Below are 16,630 nucleotides of genomic sequence, written 5' to 3' on the forward strand. Positions count from 1 at the left end.
CCAGTAAATACAAACATCCTGCAGTATCACTATTTTCTCACAAAATAAAAATTCACACATAATGATTGATAGAATTTGGTCAGCGCAGTTGCAACAAAGGCGGCATAGGTGAGCACTTGCGCACTGAAGGGTCATCAATATCTGGGTGACATGTAATTCAAAAGCGACTTATCATTGACAAGTGGCCTCACATCTGTCATATGTAAGAAAGGAATATACCCCTTTTCCTCTTTTGCTCAGTTATATTTGTCAAGCAGGGTGAGATAGGCAAAACCACACCACCACCAATTGCGTATTTCATTTTTAGGTCGAGCCTAGACAGCGCTTGCGCTGTCAGGATGATCTGTTGTATGTACTTTGTGGGCTTTGATCCCCCACCACTTTGGAAAATTCTGAATATACCTCTCCAAAACTCTTCACACATATTTGTGTGTTTCCTTTCATCAGCGCGGTGCCCCCTTGCAATAGGGGCATGCTCGCTGGTCACCATCCCTTTAATTCTGCGTGGAGTCCTGTCGGCCTGTTCCTCTGATTGGCTGGGGCGTGCACATCACTGCTTGGATTTTATTGCATAATCCCTAATCTCCCTGTGCCCTCCCACCACCAACTCCTGCCCATTGCTTATTGCCATGCTAAACCCCTCCATCCCCCCACCCTGCTTTAACCATTTTCTTAGTAAGTGAGCTTCGACGGCCCTGTAAAAAAAATGTATCCTCGTATTTTCAGTCTCCAGGCTTGGACAGCCCTGTAAATCTTTTTTTTAATTATTTCTACAAAATGTGCCATACTGCATATGGTGGCTTCACAAGCGCTTGTGTTTCCAGGCTCCAAAGGCCCTGATAATCTGTTTTGAAAAGTGCCACAGCATGTGTAAACAGAACAGGACATAGTTGGATACAATGCTTTTTGTTTCATCCACACCAGCCAGCGCTGATCTGCTGAAGTTATCTGTTTGCTTGATCGATTTCCTCCCATTTTTATTTAGCATACACTGTGCTTTTATTGAATCCGGTTTGCAGGCTGTTGAAAATGGGGTCTTTGGTTGGCAGTTAGGTTGCCCCCTGTCCAAGCAAGGACCCTCACTCTAGTCAGGGCAAAGGAGAAACACACCTGGTTAACCCCCGCTCACTCCCTTGGCAGCTTGGCATGGCCAGAAAGGCTTAACCCAGAGACAATGTGTAAAGTATTTGTACCAACACACACAGTAATACAGTAAAAACACTACAAAATGATTCAAGATCAGGTTGGACAAATAGCCAATATTTATCTGATCAAAACAAAAACAAAACAACAGAAATTCAACATACACACTGAAAGGTATGAATTTTTAAAGATTAAACACAAAAACAGCACGTAGAAATGCAATTGCTTTGATTAGGTAATATCACGGTATTGCACGGAGTCGTTCCCAACAATCAGACTCCAGTGGCGGCGGCCACAGAGTCACATGGGCCCCCAGGTACAGTACCTTGTGAAAATGAGGAAACAAGCTGGTGCACGGAGTCGGGGATCGTGGCGTCGCTGGATCCAAGGCGCCATCAGTTCCGGTGCTGCGGAGCGAAGAAGCGGAGGCATCACAAAGAGGCGTTGGGTCCTTCCAGAAGAGCGGTGCAGGTGAGCCGGAATCGTTGCGAAGTGTTGGATCTGCATAATTCCGGCGAAGTCGATATCCAGTGGTCACGACGTGGTGCGGCGACTTCCACGGAGTCGCGGACTTCAGCGAGGCTGCAGTGGTGTTGGGCCTGCAGGATCATTGCACTCCAGCGAGGACCATGGCTTTGGTTGCCTGGTGGTGTCACGGATTCGGCAGCGGCGTCAGTTTTCTTGGATTTTCTTGATTTTCCACCAGCTTCTCCTTTCAAGGGCCCAGAGACTGGATAGGGCACCACTTGACAGGGCAGGAGTCTCAGCAGAGTGTCCAGGTGCTGGTAGAGAAAGTCTTTGATGGCTCTGAGACTTCAGAACAGGGGGCAAGCTGAGTCCAAGCCCTTGGAGATTCTTCTCAAGCAGGAATATACCACAAAGTCCAGTTTGTGTCCCCTTTCACAGGCAGAAGCATCAACTGCAAGATAACCCAATAAAACAGTCACAGACAGGGGCAATATTTCTCCTCAGCTCTTCTCCTTGGCAGAGATTCCTCTTGAATGCACAAGTGATCTTGAAGAAATCTAAAGTCTGGGGGGTTTGGTCCACTACTTATACCCCTTTCTGCCTTTTAAGTAGGCAAACTTCAAAGGAAAGTCTCTGTTGTTTACAGGATCCTGCCCAGGCCAGGCCCCAGACACACAACAGGGGTTGGAGACTGCACTGTGTGAGGGCAGGCACAGCTCATTCAGGTGTAAGTGAACACTCCTCCCTCCACTCTAGCCCAGATGGCTCATCAGGATATGCAGACTACACCCCAGCTCCCTTTGTGTCACTCTCTATAGGAGATTCACAAACAGCCCAACTGTCAGTTTGACCCAGAAAGGTAAATCATAAACAGACAGAATCACAGAATGGTTTAAGCAAGAACTGCCTGCTTTCTAAAAGTGGCATTTTCAAACTAAAAATCTAAAAAAACAACTTCACTACCAGATGTGTTTTTAAAATTATGAGTTCAGAGACCCCAAACCCCATATTTCCATCTGCTCTCAAAGGCTCAAAGGGAAACTGCACTTTAAGGATATTTAAAGGCAGCCCCCATGTTAACCTATGAGAGAGACAGGCCTTGCAACAGTGAAAAACTAATGTGTCAGTATTTCACTGTTAGGACATGCACAACACATCAGTACATGTCCCACTTTTAACATACACTGCACCCTGCTCATGGGGCTACCTAGGACCTACCGTAGGGGTGCCTTACATGTATAAAAAGGGAAGGTTTAGAATTAGCAAGTAGGTACACTTGCCTGGTCGAATTGGCGGTTTAAAACTGCACATACAGACACTGCATTGGCAGATCTGAGCCATGTTTACAGGGCTATTCATGTGGGTGGCACAATCAGTGCTGCAGGCCTACTAGTAGACTTTCATTTACAGGACCTGGGCACCTCTACTGCACTTTACTAGGGACTTACTAGTAAATCAAATATGCCAATTATGGAAAAGCCTATTACACATACAATTTCACATAGGGAGCACTTGCACTTTAGCACTGGTCAGCAGTGGAAAAGTGCCCAGAGTAACAAAAACAGCAAAAACATAGCCCAGCACACAACAACAACCTGGGAAGTAGAGGCAAAAAGTTAGGGGAGACCACATCAAGGATACCAGGTCTAACACAGGCTATGAACTATGCTGTGCAGGACCTGTGACGTGATTACTGACAGTCATGGTGTGGAAGTAATACAATGCTGCAGTAGTCTCACAGCGCCCCGAGGTTTCCACAATTCCACAGACATTTGTGCATACAGTACAGATTGGGGAGCCCTCTACCCCTTACTCCCTCTGCTTCCAAGTAGAAACCTCATACTTGCATGAGCTCATGAACCCTTTCATGCAGAGTGCCAAGTGGTTACACGAGCATTTGCTGCAGTGTGTTGCTCAATGCATCACAATGACTTGATGTGACATACGGCTAGAGCGGCTGACTATGAAGATGGGGATCCAGGTTTGAGCATCGCCCGGAGGTTCAACATCCTGCGATTCTGGGCAAATCAACACCCATGCCCTGCAGAGATACTTATTTTTAAAATATTCAGTAAACAGTTTCATCTCCCCGTGCTGTCCCCCCAGCCACCACCCATATGTTGCCGCTTGCATTTTATTGCATCTGCCTTAATCTCCCCGTCTGGTCACCCCACCAACACCTCTCGCCTGTCGCTGCTTGGTTGATTGGTTACAAGTGCTAATGTACTTCTGTGGCTCTCTTTGATATAGTAAATTTTGTATACGCACCGACAGTCTGATGTACACCCTGAACCCAATCACTCTATGTTACGTTTGTTACCTTGGTGATTGCATACAGGAAGAAGATGACTAAGACCAATTACAGCATATTTTCTCTCCTCTAACTTCCTTTGCTCCATTGCATGGCATTGTCAAAACATATTTGTCCTGATCTCTTATTTTTTTTTAATGTTCCTCTTAATGGATCCCAGATGTTGGCATGCATGGCTGCGCAAATGGAGATCCACCAACCCATGTCTTTGCAGATGAAAGTCAATTTATCATCTAAACTGAAATTAGAGTGCTTTCGATCATGCTTTCTTGGGTGAAACATAATTCACAGAATTCATTAGTGTCACTAACACAGTCCAGGAACCACACAGAGGATGATCAATGCACCCCAATACTACACTGCAGCCCCCCTACTACTGTAGTTCAGAAAGCTCAGAAGCCCTGCCAATGCATCTCAAACTTGGCCTGAAGCAGTGCTTCATGTGTGCTTGTTGTTTCCGGGGCTGAGCACCGGCACTTATATTTGTGGGCCGGGGCTTATGCTTCTGCCTCAAGCATTTGCTGTGAGCTCTTGTAACAAAAGGCACATATAGGAAAGACGGAGGAAGAGAAAAACGAAAAAAACTTCACAAAGTTGGAAAGCAGAAAGCTGTGAGAGTGAGCTGGAGGGGCAGGGTGTGTCTGTAAATAGATTAAAGAAGCCGGAGAGGTCTTCAGGGTTACTCTGCCTTGGTATTCTGTGTACACACATTTAATTGTTTCAGAGGAGAGCTTTGAGCACCGGCACCTTTTCATTTACAAATTAAGTACTGGCCTGAAGTCACACCTACCATTTTAGATTTTAGAGACTTAACAGCCCTGTCAGTGCCCATCATTTCTGTTCTACAGTGTGGTTGAATGACCACACAACGCTCGCTGAGTGTGCTTCAACGCTGGCCTGCAGTCCCATTTGTGTCTAGTTTATGGACCATGCATCCTTCAATGCACTTCACTTCCTATATGTAACAGCCCTACTAGTTGAACTGCGATTGATTATCCAGTGCATACTGCTTCCAACTGCAAACATTCAGGTTATATGTTATTGTCTTAAGCAATCTGACTTCATATGTACTGGACTCCTAAATCAGCCCTGCAAGGTACTCTACCCTTGACCTACATCCTAATGTGCAGCCTCAATGCTTTAGTAGGTGCTCCAGCACTGAGCTCTCTCTGTTCATCTACCTCGATCTCAATGAATCAATCAATCAAGGCATTTACAGAGCACGCTACTCACCCGTGAGGGTCTCAAGGCGCTGGGGGGGGGGATTACTGCTGCTCAAAGAGCCAAGTCTTGAGGCGCCTCCTGAAGGCGAGGTGGTCCTGGGTAGTTCTTAGGTGAACGGGAAGGGAGTTCCATGTCTTGGGTGCCAGGTAGGAGAAGGATCTACCTCCAGCGGTGGTTCTGCGGATACGAGGGATGGTGGCGAGAGCGAGGCTGGCTGAGCGAAGCTGACGGGTGGGCGTGTAGAACGAGAGGCGTCTGTTGAGTTATTCAGGGCCCTTTTTGTGGAGGGCTTTGTGTGCGTGGGTGAGGAGCCTGAAGGTGATCCTTTTGTTGACGGGGAGCCAGTGCAGGCGTTTCAGGTGGGCGGATATGTGGCTGTGGCGCGGTATGTCGAGGATGAGGCGTGCGGAGGCGTTCTGTATGTGCTGAAGACGATTCTGTAGCTTTGCTGTGGTTCCTGCGTATAGGGTGTTTCCGTAGTCCAGGCGGCTTGTGACGAGGGCGTGGGTAACAGTTTTTCTAGTTTCATCGGGGATCCAGCGGAAGATTTTTCAGAGCATGCGAAGGGTGTGGAAGCAGGAAGACGAGACAGCGTTGACTTGCTTGGTCATGGTGAGGAGGGGGTCCAGGATGAATCCGAGATTGCGTGCATGGTCTGAAGGGGTTGGTGCGGTGCCTAGGGCACAGCAGAACTTCTGTTATGCTGATGCTGGGACCAATGCATAACTTTGTCAGCTGCTCTGTATCTTCCTATAGCTCCCATATTTTACACTGGGCAGAGAGTGGAGTACTTTCAAAGTGTTTCCAAACATACTCTCAGCAGTATTTCCAACACTGAGAATTATGTGAAACACTGTCCACGAAAGCCACATGCGATTTTAAACACTGCCGGACGTATCCGATGTTCCAGTAATGGGGCCGAGGCACTCCTCAGTGATGCGCCTCAATCTTGACCCTTAACACTCCTGCTAGTCTAGTGCTAACACCATCCTCCCCACGCCCTCACTCCCGCCACACGCACAACTCCGCTAATGCACCTCCATCCTGACCAGCAGCACCATGCTAAAGTTAATATGATTACAACAGCCCTTTAAAACACATTTTATTTACAAACTCACAAAATACATCAAATCATCAGCAAAACATTAAAAACGATTGGATTACCACAAACAATATACACTTAATACCCACACAACTACAGTAGAACAAAGAAAACAAAAATAAAAACTCTTGCAAAGGCGAGACCTAATGGCTTTGCCAATGCTTATTTTAAACTGTGGGATCAGTAAAGATATAGAGTCCGATTCCGAGTTATATGGAGCGAAATTATGTCATGGAATTTTACTCTGCTTTATTCAGAGTTGATAGCGTTTTTCCACACGCGGTTTAACAGGTGTTGGATGGCCGTATCTGTTTTTTTCGGTTATTCCGGGCATCAAAACCTCGTTCTGAGTTTTTTTTAGTCCCACAAGGGGAAGCATAAAATGCTGACCCCGCAGGAAAAACACCTCACTCTTCCTCGCCCCCATCCTACTCCCTCAACCCTCACCAAACCCGCAGACCCGCCCATATATTTACACACTACTTTCAGAGTTGTATACAGATGTAAATTCAATCAATCAATCAATCAAGCACGGATTACTAAAGCGTGGATAATCACCCATAGGGTCTCAAGGCGCTCAAGGTTCCACCAACTAAACTCCTCTTGCCTGTGGTTTATAACATTGTTCGTATCGTGCTTTATATGAATCGTTTATAATGTGAGTTGACATATCCTTTCTTTCAAATCACTTTTAATTGCAGGTGTTTTTTCTGGATTTACTGACCTGCGTTCATTTACAAGTACAGGATTTTCAGCTACCGCCAGTGCAACTGTCATACTGTTAAAAAAAGAGCAATCTCAGACCCCAGGACATTATTCCAGCGCTCTGACTTGAAAATGATCCATGAGCAGCATTCCTATGGAATGTGTCATACAGCCTAGCCAATTACTAAGACTGGAAGAGAGGCAGAGTCCACGTGGACTAAATGAAAGATGAGGAAAATATCTGTTCGTTAAAAACTGAGCATGTGTCCGGTAATAGACATGAAAGGCTGGGAAGGGCTGGATTTCCAAGTGTTTTGCTTATCTGGCTGCCCCAGAAACCGAACATAAATAAGGACACGGTGCTGAAAAGGAAGGAATGTAGCTCGCTGCCTGATAAAAACAGTAAGGTCTAGCGCCATGTGTTTCTGGGTCACAACGTTCTGTCTTCATGGTTTCCTTGATGAACGTGTGCATCTCAATGTGGCCCTTATTTAGATGTGGTACAAGACATAGATTCCCCAATCGTTGAATAATTCATTTCACTTGAAGTTCTCACATGTTAACGCTGAATTTTACTAATGAATATCCATGTATTCTGGGTGTTGAATTTGCATAGAAGATTAATTAACTTAGAGAAACATAATGCACGCATTTGAAAGTTGCGCCCACCGGAGTGGCAGTCAATGTTCACAAAGTGTACTTATTAATAGCTTATTAATATGAAATGTTGAGCTTTTGTTTTATTAATGTAGTAACATGTCATACTAAAGATTATGTATCATGTATTAGCCTTATTAATCGTAGGCCTTAACTTAGCAAGGTCTTTGGCATAGTTGGACAACCTCATGTCAAGCTACTTTTCTTAGGCGACTTATAAAATGGCTGCTTAGAGAATTAAATTGCGATTTTCCACTGTGCTGACCAAGTGCTCGTAGCAGAAATTATCTCTCATGAGAACTGCTTGATAGAAGATGCTGTACTAGCTAGAGATACATTGTATGATGTAGTATGTATAAGAATGATCTTCCCGGGAGAAGACAATGGACGCACTAACTGGAGTATATGCTGCAACAGTATTGATACCTGACAAGCCAGACTATGGAAAAAGGAGCCAATCATCAACATGTGAACCGTGTACTGGTGAAACTTGTAGATTGGGGTTTTAATTTCATTGGACTAAATGCAAACATGCAATCCTTTGTCCAATAAGGACGTGGGAAGCAGTTTTAGGAAATCTAACTTAGCCGGACTGCACCAAGAGGAGATGTGTCTTTCTCCCCATTCTTCTTGAGAGTTTAGCCCATTTTCTGATTATTCTTTCAGGACTGCATGAAGAGACTGCTTTTTCTGAGCTTTAATGCTGAATCCTGATGCCTAGCTGACCGAACTGATGTCCAATTGACGAAGACTGTCTCAGCTTGCTGAACCATACTGAGGCCAAGTATAAGACAATGTTAATGATTGTTATGTCTATTTGCTTTTGTCCCTAGTTACCAACTAGTTTCGATAGAGGCAGAACTAGATATTTTCTAATTTTGTGTGACTAAATTGCTTTTGCATGAAGTCCAAACATGCTATTCTAATTTGATGTTAGTTAGGGTTTTCACTGATGATGTTCGTTACATGAAATAACAGTTGATGTCTTTTCTTTGCTGAATCTAAATGTATATCATTTTGTTTGTGCAGTTATTTGTGCTATTAATATGTACTGTAACCTTAGAATGCGTAGTGGCTCAAGCTTTGATTAGATTGCGACACTTTAGGCGCTTTGGTCATCCAGTGTTGTTTCTGTATACTTATCATTTGATTTTGAGACTAAGTTACGTGACATTAGCATTGTTAATATAAGGAAATAAACATTCTAACTTTTACATAAAGGTGTGGTTATTCATGGCCGCAAGGTGTGGAAATTACTGACTTCTTTTGATTATTGATGTCACTGATTGTTGTTGATATTGATTTGTACTGGTACGGGGTTACATGGTGGGAACTACTCAAAGCGCAGTCAAAAGGTCCATCGGCCTGTACGCATCTCCTTGTAAGTTTACTTAATAAGGTCTGATGCGCTAACAAGATGGTAGCAGAGATTGATGGTTTGTCTCCTTAAGAGCCCATCATAGAGGCCCGGTATATGCTTTGTCTCCTTAAGAGCCCATCATACAATACAGAGATAGGTAGTAGAGTTTTTGGTCCCAGAGATTGTAAATGAGAAATAACAGGTGTCTTCAGAGATGGTCGTGGGGTAAGGGTTAATATCCTACAAAGAGCAAAGTAATTCGTAGATTGGGTGAAATTGGTGATGTTTTGGATTTTTCAGATTCGATGATACAAAGTAAGGAGAAAATGTGCCCCTTAGTAGTTCAAATGACTTTCCCAGAACCTTGGAGCTTGCCAATGATGGTTTGAGGATGTTCTCAGCAATCTAGTGACAGTGTGAATGAAATAGGTTTTACGTTTGCACAGCTTATGCAAATCACAGGAGAATTGTGAAGTTTGTGAGGGTGTACGGAGTTTGCATACTCCAAATGAACTTGTAGAAGAGTGTGCATGCTCTTAAGGGTGAGTGTAGGGAAGTCATTGAACTTCACATGTGTGTGCCACTTTGTGCTAAAAAATTGTCAACATGGTTGTTTGTATACGGACCCTGCGTGGTCTAAGACTCTGGAATATAATGAAAAGTGTATGAGACACTTTTGTTGTAATTTGTCTGGTTTAATAGGTTGATCAGGTGTGGTCGACAAGTCAGAGTGTGTGTCAAAGTGAGTGGAAGACTTTTTCCACTGAGATCTGGACCAGGACAGACCCACTGATCAGTTGAGAGTAAAGTTTGCGGGTCGAATTTAGCTTGCAAATCATGGAAACTGATAGCTGCTAGAGCAAAATGTCATCAGTGAAAAATCCGTAAGGTTTCTGAAGCAATTGTGTTACCTTACCTATAGTAGACAGACAAATTGGGTTTTGATTTTGTTTAGTGCTCTCAATAATTTTGCATTAGTTTCATGTGAATTTGAGTTTGGGAGGACAACTCACAAAACTTTGTCAGCTGCAGTACGTGTGAGTGTGATGTCATTGGAGCCGCGCTGGGATAGGTTGGTTAGTGAGAAGGGTTGCAAACAGATTGGCAGAAGACTGTGAAGAGCAATTGGTTGAGAAGGTTGGTGAAGAGGATTCTGGGACTTCTTGATTTGATATAGAAAAACATAAAGGTCGCAAAAATGAACATTTTCAAAGCCTTAAAGAGTGCTTTAAAGAGAGATACGCACATTACAATGAGAATAGGGGACATTGCACTGCCAGAAGGTACACTCGCTTACATTGTAATCAGAGAAAAGGGTGCTGCACCATGTCTTTGGCTCAAACAATTGGGCAAAATGACATAGAAAGATTGGAGTTTAGCATTTCCTGCCCTTGGAACATTTAATTTGAGGAGTTTAGAGAATCTGAGGAGGGTGCTGTATGATCTGGAACCCCCTCCGAGACCGGCCCAGTTCGAGGCATTAACAATCTGGGAATTAGTAGCTAGACATTAACAGCAACAGAAATTTTAGAGGAGAATGAGAAGGGCCAAAAAGACACTAGTGGAGGCTAGATGGTACAGTGATCAGAGGTTTAATTAAATTGTTTCCTGCGATAATGCAGGACAGCGAGAGAGAAGGAAGAAAAGCTACTAAAAAGAGAAACAAAAGCCCTTTCAAGAGTAGGGAGCTGAGATCAAAGGAGTTTAGAGGATCCCTCACACTTGAGGAAGAGTTAGACGATGATAAATTTATCTTGCAGCTATTGAGAAATTGTCCCCCACCATATGCAGCACAAGAGAGTGGTCCGAGCACTAGTGTAAATCCTTCAGTACCAACACAGGTTAACCTGACAATGAGTCCAATGCAGATTAATTCTAGCATGACACCAAGGCTGATGCAGAGCAGTCTTATTGCACCTTGTTACTCCAGTAGCACAAAAGCAGGTGCCACAGCCGAATGTCCAGATAATTTACCCTGATGTACCTATTGTGGAAACTGCCACAAGCTTAATAGTGCCAACAGGACAGGTTTTCCCAAAACCGATATTGGTTCAGACAGAGCAAACCCCACTTTTACTGCCTCAAGTGCAACCCCAGGTAATGCCAAAGTACACTCTGATAATAGGGACACAGACAGATAGGCCTGTACTGATGAGCCAGAATTAGGAATTATGCACCCACAGAACTTGAGTGTTAGACCAAGCCCAGATGCTATATTTGGGCCTGTCACCATTGGTCCAATTGTACTTTTGTTCGCCCAAGAGAATAACAGTGCAAGTGGACACTGAGTCCAGAGTCAAAATTCAATGAGAGGAGGGCTTAATGAGAATACTCGCGTAGCCTCACCTATGGGACAGACCTTTGATGAATTGAGATAATTGCTAGACTTTAGTCCATTCGGAGTTCCTCCAGATACTGTGATAGGGTCGAAAGTTAGTCAGAGATTGAAATGATTGCGTCTCCAGAGGAAGTTGTGCAACCAATGCCACATGCCCAGGCCAACAACATTCCGTGGCAGGGTTTGACTGCCCAGCAATTGACTGAATGGTTAGATGAGCTGAATACCCTGCAGAATGCTCCTAGAGGAGAGGAGCACTTGAACTATACAAGACTATGAATGGAAGCGGATGAGCTCACTGAAGGAACTATGGGTGTGAACAGACTAGAATCCTACACAGAAGCAGAATTTCGATATCTGTGCACGAAAATTATGAGGGAAGTGAGCAATGTACATCAAAGACTAGCAGACCTGGCAGAGAAGTACGGCATAGAAATAGAGAAAACAAAACATTTGAAAAGGAGTTACAGGTTAGATTTTGACACAAAAGACTTTGAGTACATGAGATCTGCAGGAATGAAGGCCCACCTTAGGGAGTTATTCCAAAGTGCCCAGACATGGGAAGCATTAGACAAATGGGAAGGCAGATGGGTAAAGAAGAGTGATAAAAGGAAAAGGGATTCTGCTGAGTTTACTGCAAATGTGCAGCAGGGTAAGGATACGTGAAACTTTTACCAATGAGAGAGATTCCAGGAAGGAATTTTGTCCCTGTCCTTTGGAGCAGAAGTGACATTCTGTCCTTCACAAATGATTATCCCAGGTTGAGAGAGAAACCAGTAGAATGGTATCAGCAGACAGACAGGTTTGTGAAACTTGCAAAATGCCTGTGGGAAGACTTGCACACTCTATTAGAGATAGTTGTTCCAGCTGATTTATGGATGGAGTGAAAGAGGAGTATAGATTGGCCGATAAAAGAACCAGAGAGAGATCAGGCTCCAGGTGGGCCATCTCCTGAGGTAATTAAATATTATTACAAAGTGATTGAATTTTTTAAAACGAGGATTTCGCCCCAAAATATTGACTGGCAGAGAATAGACAGGACAGCTCAGGAAGCAAAAGAGTCAATACATGCATATTATGAGAGATTGTTGCAGATGTTTAAGCATTACAGTGGTATATAGACAATTGAGCCGAAAGACATGATTCATTTTGTGTTCAGATTTGTGGAAGGATTGAGACCTGATATTAGCCAGATCACTAAGAGTCATTTGATTTGCTGGCAAGCAAGCCAATTGATGAGGTATTGCAGTATGAAAAGTACTGTAGGGACAGATTGAGTTGAAGCAGAGAAAGCTGAAAGAAAAGGCGATGGTGATGCAGATTAAAGCGGAACAAACAGGGATGCAGGGAAACTGCAGCAGCAGCAGGGAAATGTGGTATTTCAAAATCAGATGAGAGGTAGGGGTCGCGGAGGTAATGTAAACTGTAGTCCGGATTTGGGTACTGTGGTGGTTCAGAATGGTCTGCAGGGAATGAAGAGATTGTTGCCTTGTCACTCTTGCGGAGCGGTCGAACATTTGAAACAGGAGTGTCTGATGATGGTACAGGAAGGTATTGTTCAGCAAACAAGTGACATCAATTCTTCCCAAAACATGAGAGGACCGAGAACGAGAGGTCATAATCCAAATTTTCATAATAACGCGAATCAAGTGCAAAATTTCCTTCCCATGCAGCAGGTTCAAATGCCACGTGTACAGATGACACAGTTGCAGCCAATGCAACAGCAGGTTCAAATGGTACCTAGACAGCAAATTCAAATACCTCAAGTCCCAGTGGAACAGCAGCAGGTGATGCTTCCTCAATAGGTCAGAAGTTTAACAAAAGAATAAACGATGACTGGGTGAGCGAGACTTCGGATGAAGAGGAATGTGTGCTCGCAGCTTCTTTAGAAGTAGATCAGAAAGGCCCATATGTGAAGGAAAAGGTAAAGCGTCACAAGGTTTCATTCTTGGCTGACACAGGAGCTACACACTCTACAGTGAGAACTGCAGAAGTTCTGAATTTGCCACTTTCAGGAAAGACAGTCCAGATTGTAGGAGTAGCGAATCAGTATTTGACCAACCCAATTATAGAACCAGTTCAGGTTAAAATTGTCAACTTTGAAGGATTGCACAAATTCGTAGTCTGTGACTCAAGTCCGGTATCCCTACTGGGTAGAAACTTGCTGTGCAAAACCAGGTGCTTGATTACTTGTTCCAATGACGGAATCGAGATACAGATGAACAGTGATGATGAGGGTGACCCAGCTCCAGAGATCAAGCGTGAGGCAACAAATGAAGAGTACCCCCTGATTAATTTATTTCCAGTATTCACAGTGAAGGAGCTTCCTCCTGATTTACAGGGAACGGTTAAAGAAAGAGTGTGGGATTTGACAGGGAAAGAGATTGGCCTGATAAAGGGAGTTGAGCCGGTTAAAGTTCATGTAAAGCCGGACGCAATTTTTCCTCAGATTACCCAGTATCACATGCCACATGATATCCTTAATGGAGGCTGCTCACATAATTGCAGAATTTGTAAACCAAGGGGTCTTGAAAGAAGTGTTGAGCAGCCCATGTGACTCACCCATAATGGGACTGAAAAAGCCCTGTGGGAAAGTTCAAATTGTCAAGGACTTGAGAAAAATAAATGACATTGTGATCAAATGTTGCCCCGTGGTGCCTAATCCAACCATGGATCTGTTTAAGATTCCATGTAATTCTGAATGGTTCACCATCATAGACTTGTCACAAGCCTTCTTTTCTGTGCCTCTTCATGAGGATAGTGAGTTTCACTTTTGTTTCAAATTATTGAATTGAGTTTACTGTTGGTGTAGAATTCCTCAAGGGTTTCAATCCTATCTTGAAAAAGAATCTGGATTAATTGGAATTGCCTTTCCAATCAACATTGGTACAGTACATTGATAACTTGTTGACTGCATCCAAAATGAAGGAAGAGTGCAAGTATGACATGATTCTCTTATTGAACCATTTGGGAGAGAATGGTCATAAAGTGTCCCCACTTAAATTGCAATACTGTCAGAAAGAAGTGAAATACTTGGGTCACCAGATTGAGAAAGGGACAAGGAAAATATCCAGAGAAAGGGTCACAGCCATATTGCAGATGAATCCCCCAGCCACCCAGAGAGATGTCAGGATGTTGTTAGGGATGGTAGGCTACTGTCGCCAATGGATTCCTAATTTTTCAGTCATTTCCAAGCCCTTGCAGAAGCTGACTCACAAAGAGGTTACCAATCACTAGTGTTAGATCAGGCTTGCATGAAAGCGTTTTCTGATTTGAGAAAGAGTCCGTGCAAAACCCCGGCTTTGGGTATTCCTGACTACACTAAGTCCTTCATGTTGTTTTGTCATGAGTGTGATGCATGTTCTTTGTGTGTCTTAACGCAGGTCCATGGAGGTGTAAACCACCCAGTAGCATATTTTTCAGCTACTTTGGACCCAGTTGCAGCAGCTTTACCAGGCTGTCTGTGTGCAGTTGCAGTGGTTGGACAGAGCCTTGCACAGTGTGAAGGTATTGTGATGGGACATCCTTTGACAATTATGGTCCCTCACTCCATTGAAGTTTTACTTACAAGGACCAAGACACAGGACTTGACAGGTGCCAGATTGACGCACTATGAGACGAGTATCCTAGGGTCACCTAACGTGTAATTGAAAAGATGTACAGTGCTTAGCCCGGCAACCTTACTCCCGAAAGAAAATGTTGAAATCGAAAAATTAGAAGACATTGAGCATGATTGTCTTGAAGTAAATGATCTGTGCACAAAACTGAGACCTAATATTAGAGACAATTGGTTGGAAGTGTTGCAGCAGATATGCTAATATGAGAATCTGCTAATGAGTTGCGCATAATAACTAATGAGAAAATTTGACATTTGATTAACAGTAATTGAAAATAACGTGTAATGTGCAAAATGTGCCCATGGGGAGTGTTCACAATCTGTGTTAACAGTACTAAAATAATGTGAAATGTTTAATAATTGTACTAATGTGTTATAATGAGAGATATAAATTTATCTAATGATGTTTTATATCCTTAAATTAGCTATACCAGAGGACTAATCAGCATTGGGCCTTGCTAGCTTAAACATGGAGACGCGATGAGCTGCCGCAGACTGGAACTGGAGAAAAGAGACCTTGAACTGTACAGAGTTCACCATGAAACACTGCTAGAAAAATCTGCAAACTCACCAGCGGACAGGAGACGATCAGAACAAATTGATACAATTATGTGTAGAGTAGGCTAAATGTACTTTCCCAGGACTCGAACAATAGAGCTACAGACTAAGAGTTGGGAGAAACAATTTTGTTACCCGAAGAAACCGGATGATGTACTCATCGGCAAGAGGACCAATCATGTTAATTGAACTTGACTCTCAAAATAACATAGACAAGTGGTAAACAAAAGTTATAGGTTAGAGTCATAACCCCTGATAAGGTTGACCAATGGGCAAATTGTGGGACGGACTGAGAGACCCTAATAAAAAGTCATGACATGAGAGGAAAAATCAGAACGGAGAGGGGAAAGTTGGTGACGTCAGGAGATGCTGTCCGAAGTGCTGAAACTTGGGCTTGCTTCCTTTGAGCCCGAGTCTTGTTGATGACTGATGACCTGGGGACGGAGTCTGACTCGTTGCTGATCTATCTTGGATAGGTAGCTATGACCTGACTGACTAATGAATGCTTTTTCTTTCTAGGTACCAACTGCGCTGTTTTAAATGTTTTTCTCTTCTAGATAGATTTTTCCAAATTAATGATTTTTGACTAAAGTGTTTTAGCATGAAGACCCACGGCTGATGCTAATTTGGAGATAGGTAGGCTGACAAGGGTGACTTAGGGTGACTTAGACTGACTAACCTATATTGCTGAATTATTCAATTGCTCATGAATTGCTATGCTTTGTTTAACGTTGGTTGAATATTAATAAAGTGCTGAGAATTCATTGCTTATGTTGCTAATAACGTTTGGAAATCATGATATTGTTGAATAAAGGTTTATGATTAGAATTGTAACTAATAGGGAATAAAACAAGCTAACTTTCATGTGAGTGAGGGTGGTTTTTCTAATTAGATTAGTTCATGGTATTTTAAGTTGATGGGATTGATTTGTTGATACTGTCTTTTACTCGCTATACTTGCTTAGGATACCCTATGCGATCCAAAAGATTCATCAACCTATATGCATCCCCTTGTAAGTTTACTTACTAAGGACAAGGTGCGCTATCATTTTTTGGTAGCAGCTTGATGGTTAGATTCCGTAGGGAACTAGTTAAGTAACGAGTAAAGGGTTATGGTGGTAGTTTAAAAATTGAATATAGTTGTTTGGA

At 43.2% G+C, this 16,630-nt stretch overlaps 1 long non-coding RNA gene across 1 annotated transcript; it reads left to right on the forward strand.

The window, feature by feature from the left end:
• The first annotated feature begins 7,161 nt into the window (after nt 1-7,161).
• Nucleotides 7,162-16,327, forward strand: LOC138249088 (uncharacterized). The gene is made up of 3 exons (XR_011194708.1): nt 7,162-7,355; nt 8,277-8,394; nt 15,350-16,327. It is a non-coding gene; the product is annotated as an uncharacterized lncRNA (long non-coding RNA).
• The last annotated feature ends 303 nt before the right edge of the window (nt 16,328-16,630 follow it).

Source organism: Pleurodeles waltl, chromosome 8 (assembly GCF_031143425.1).
Source record: "Pleurodeles waltl isolate 20211129_DDA chromosome 8, aPleWal1.hap1.20221129, whole genome shotgun sequence".
NCBI lineage: Eukaryota > Metazoa > Chordata > Amphibia > Caudata > Salamandridae > Pleurodeles > Pleurodeles waltl.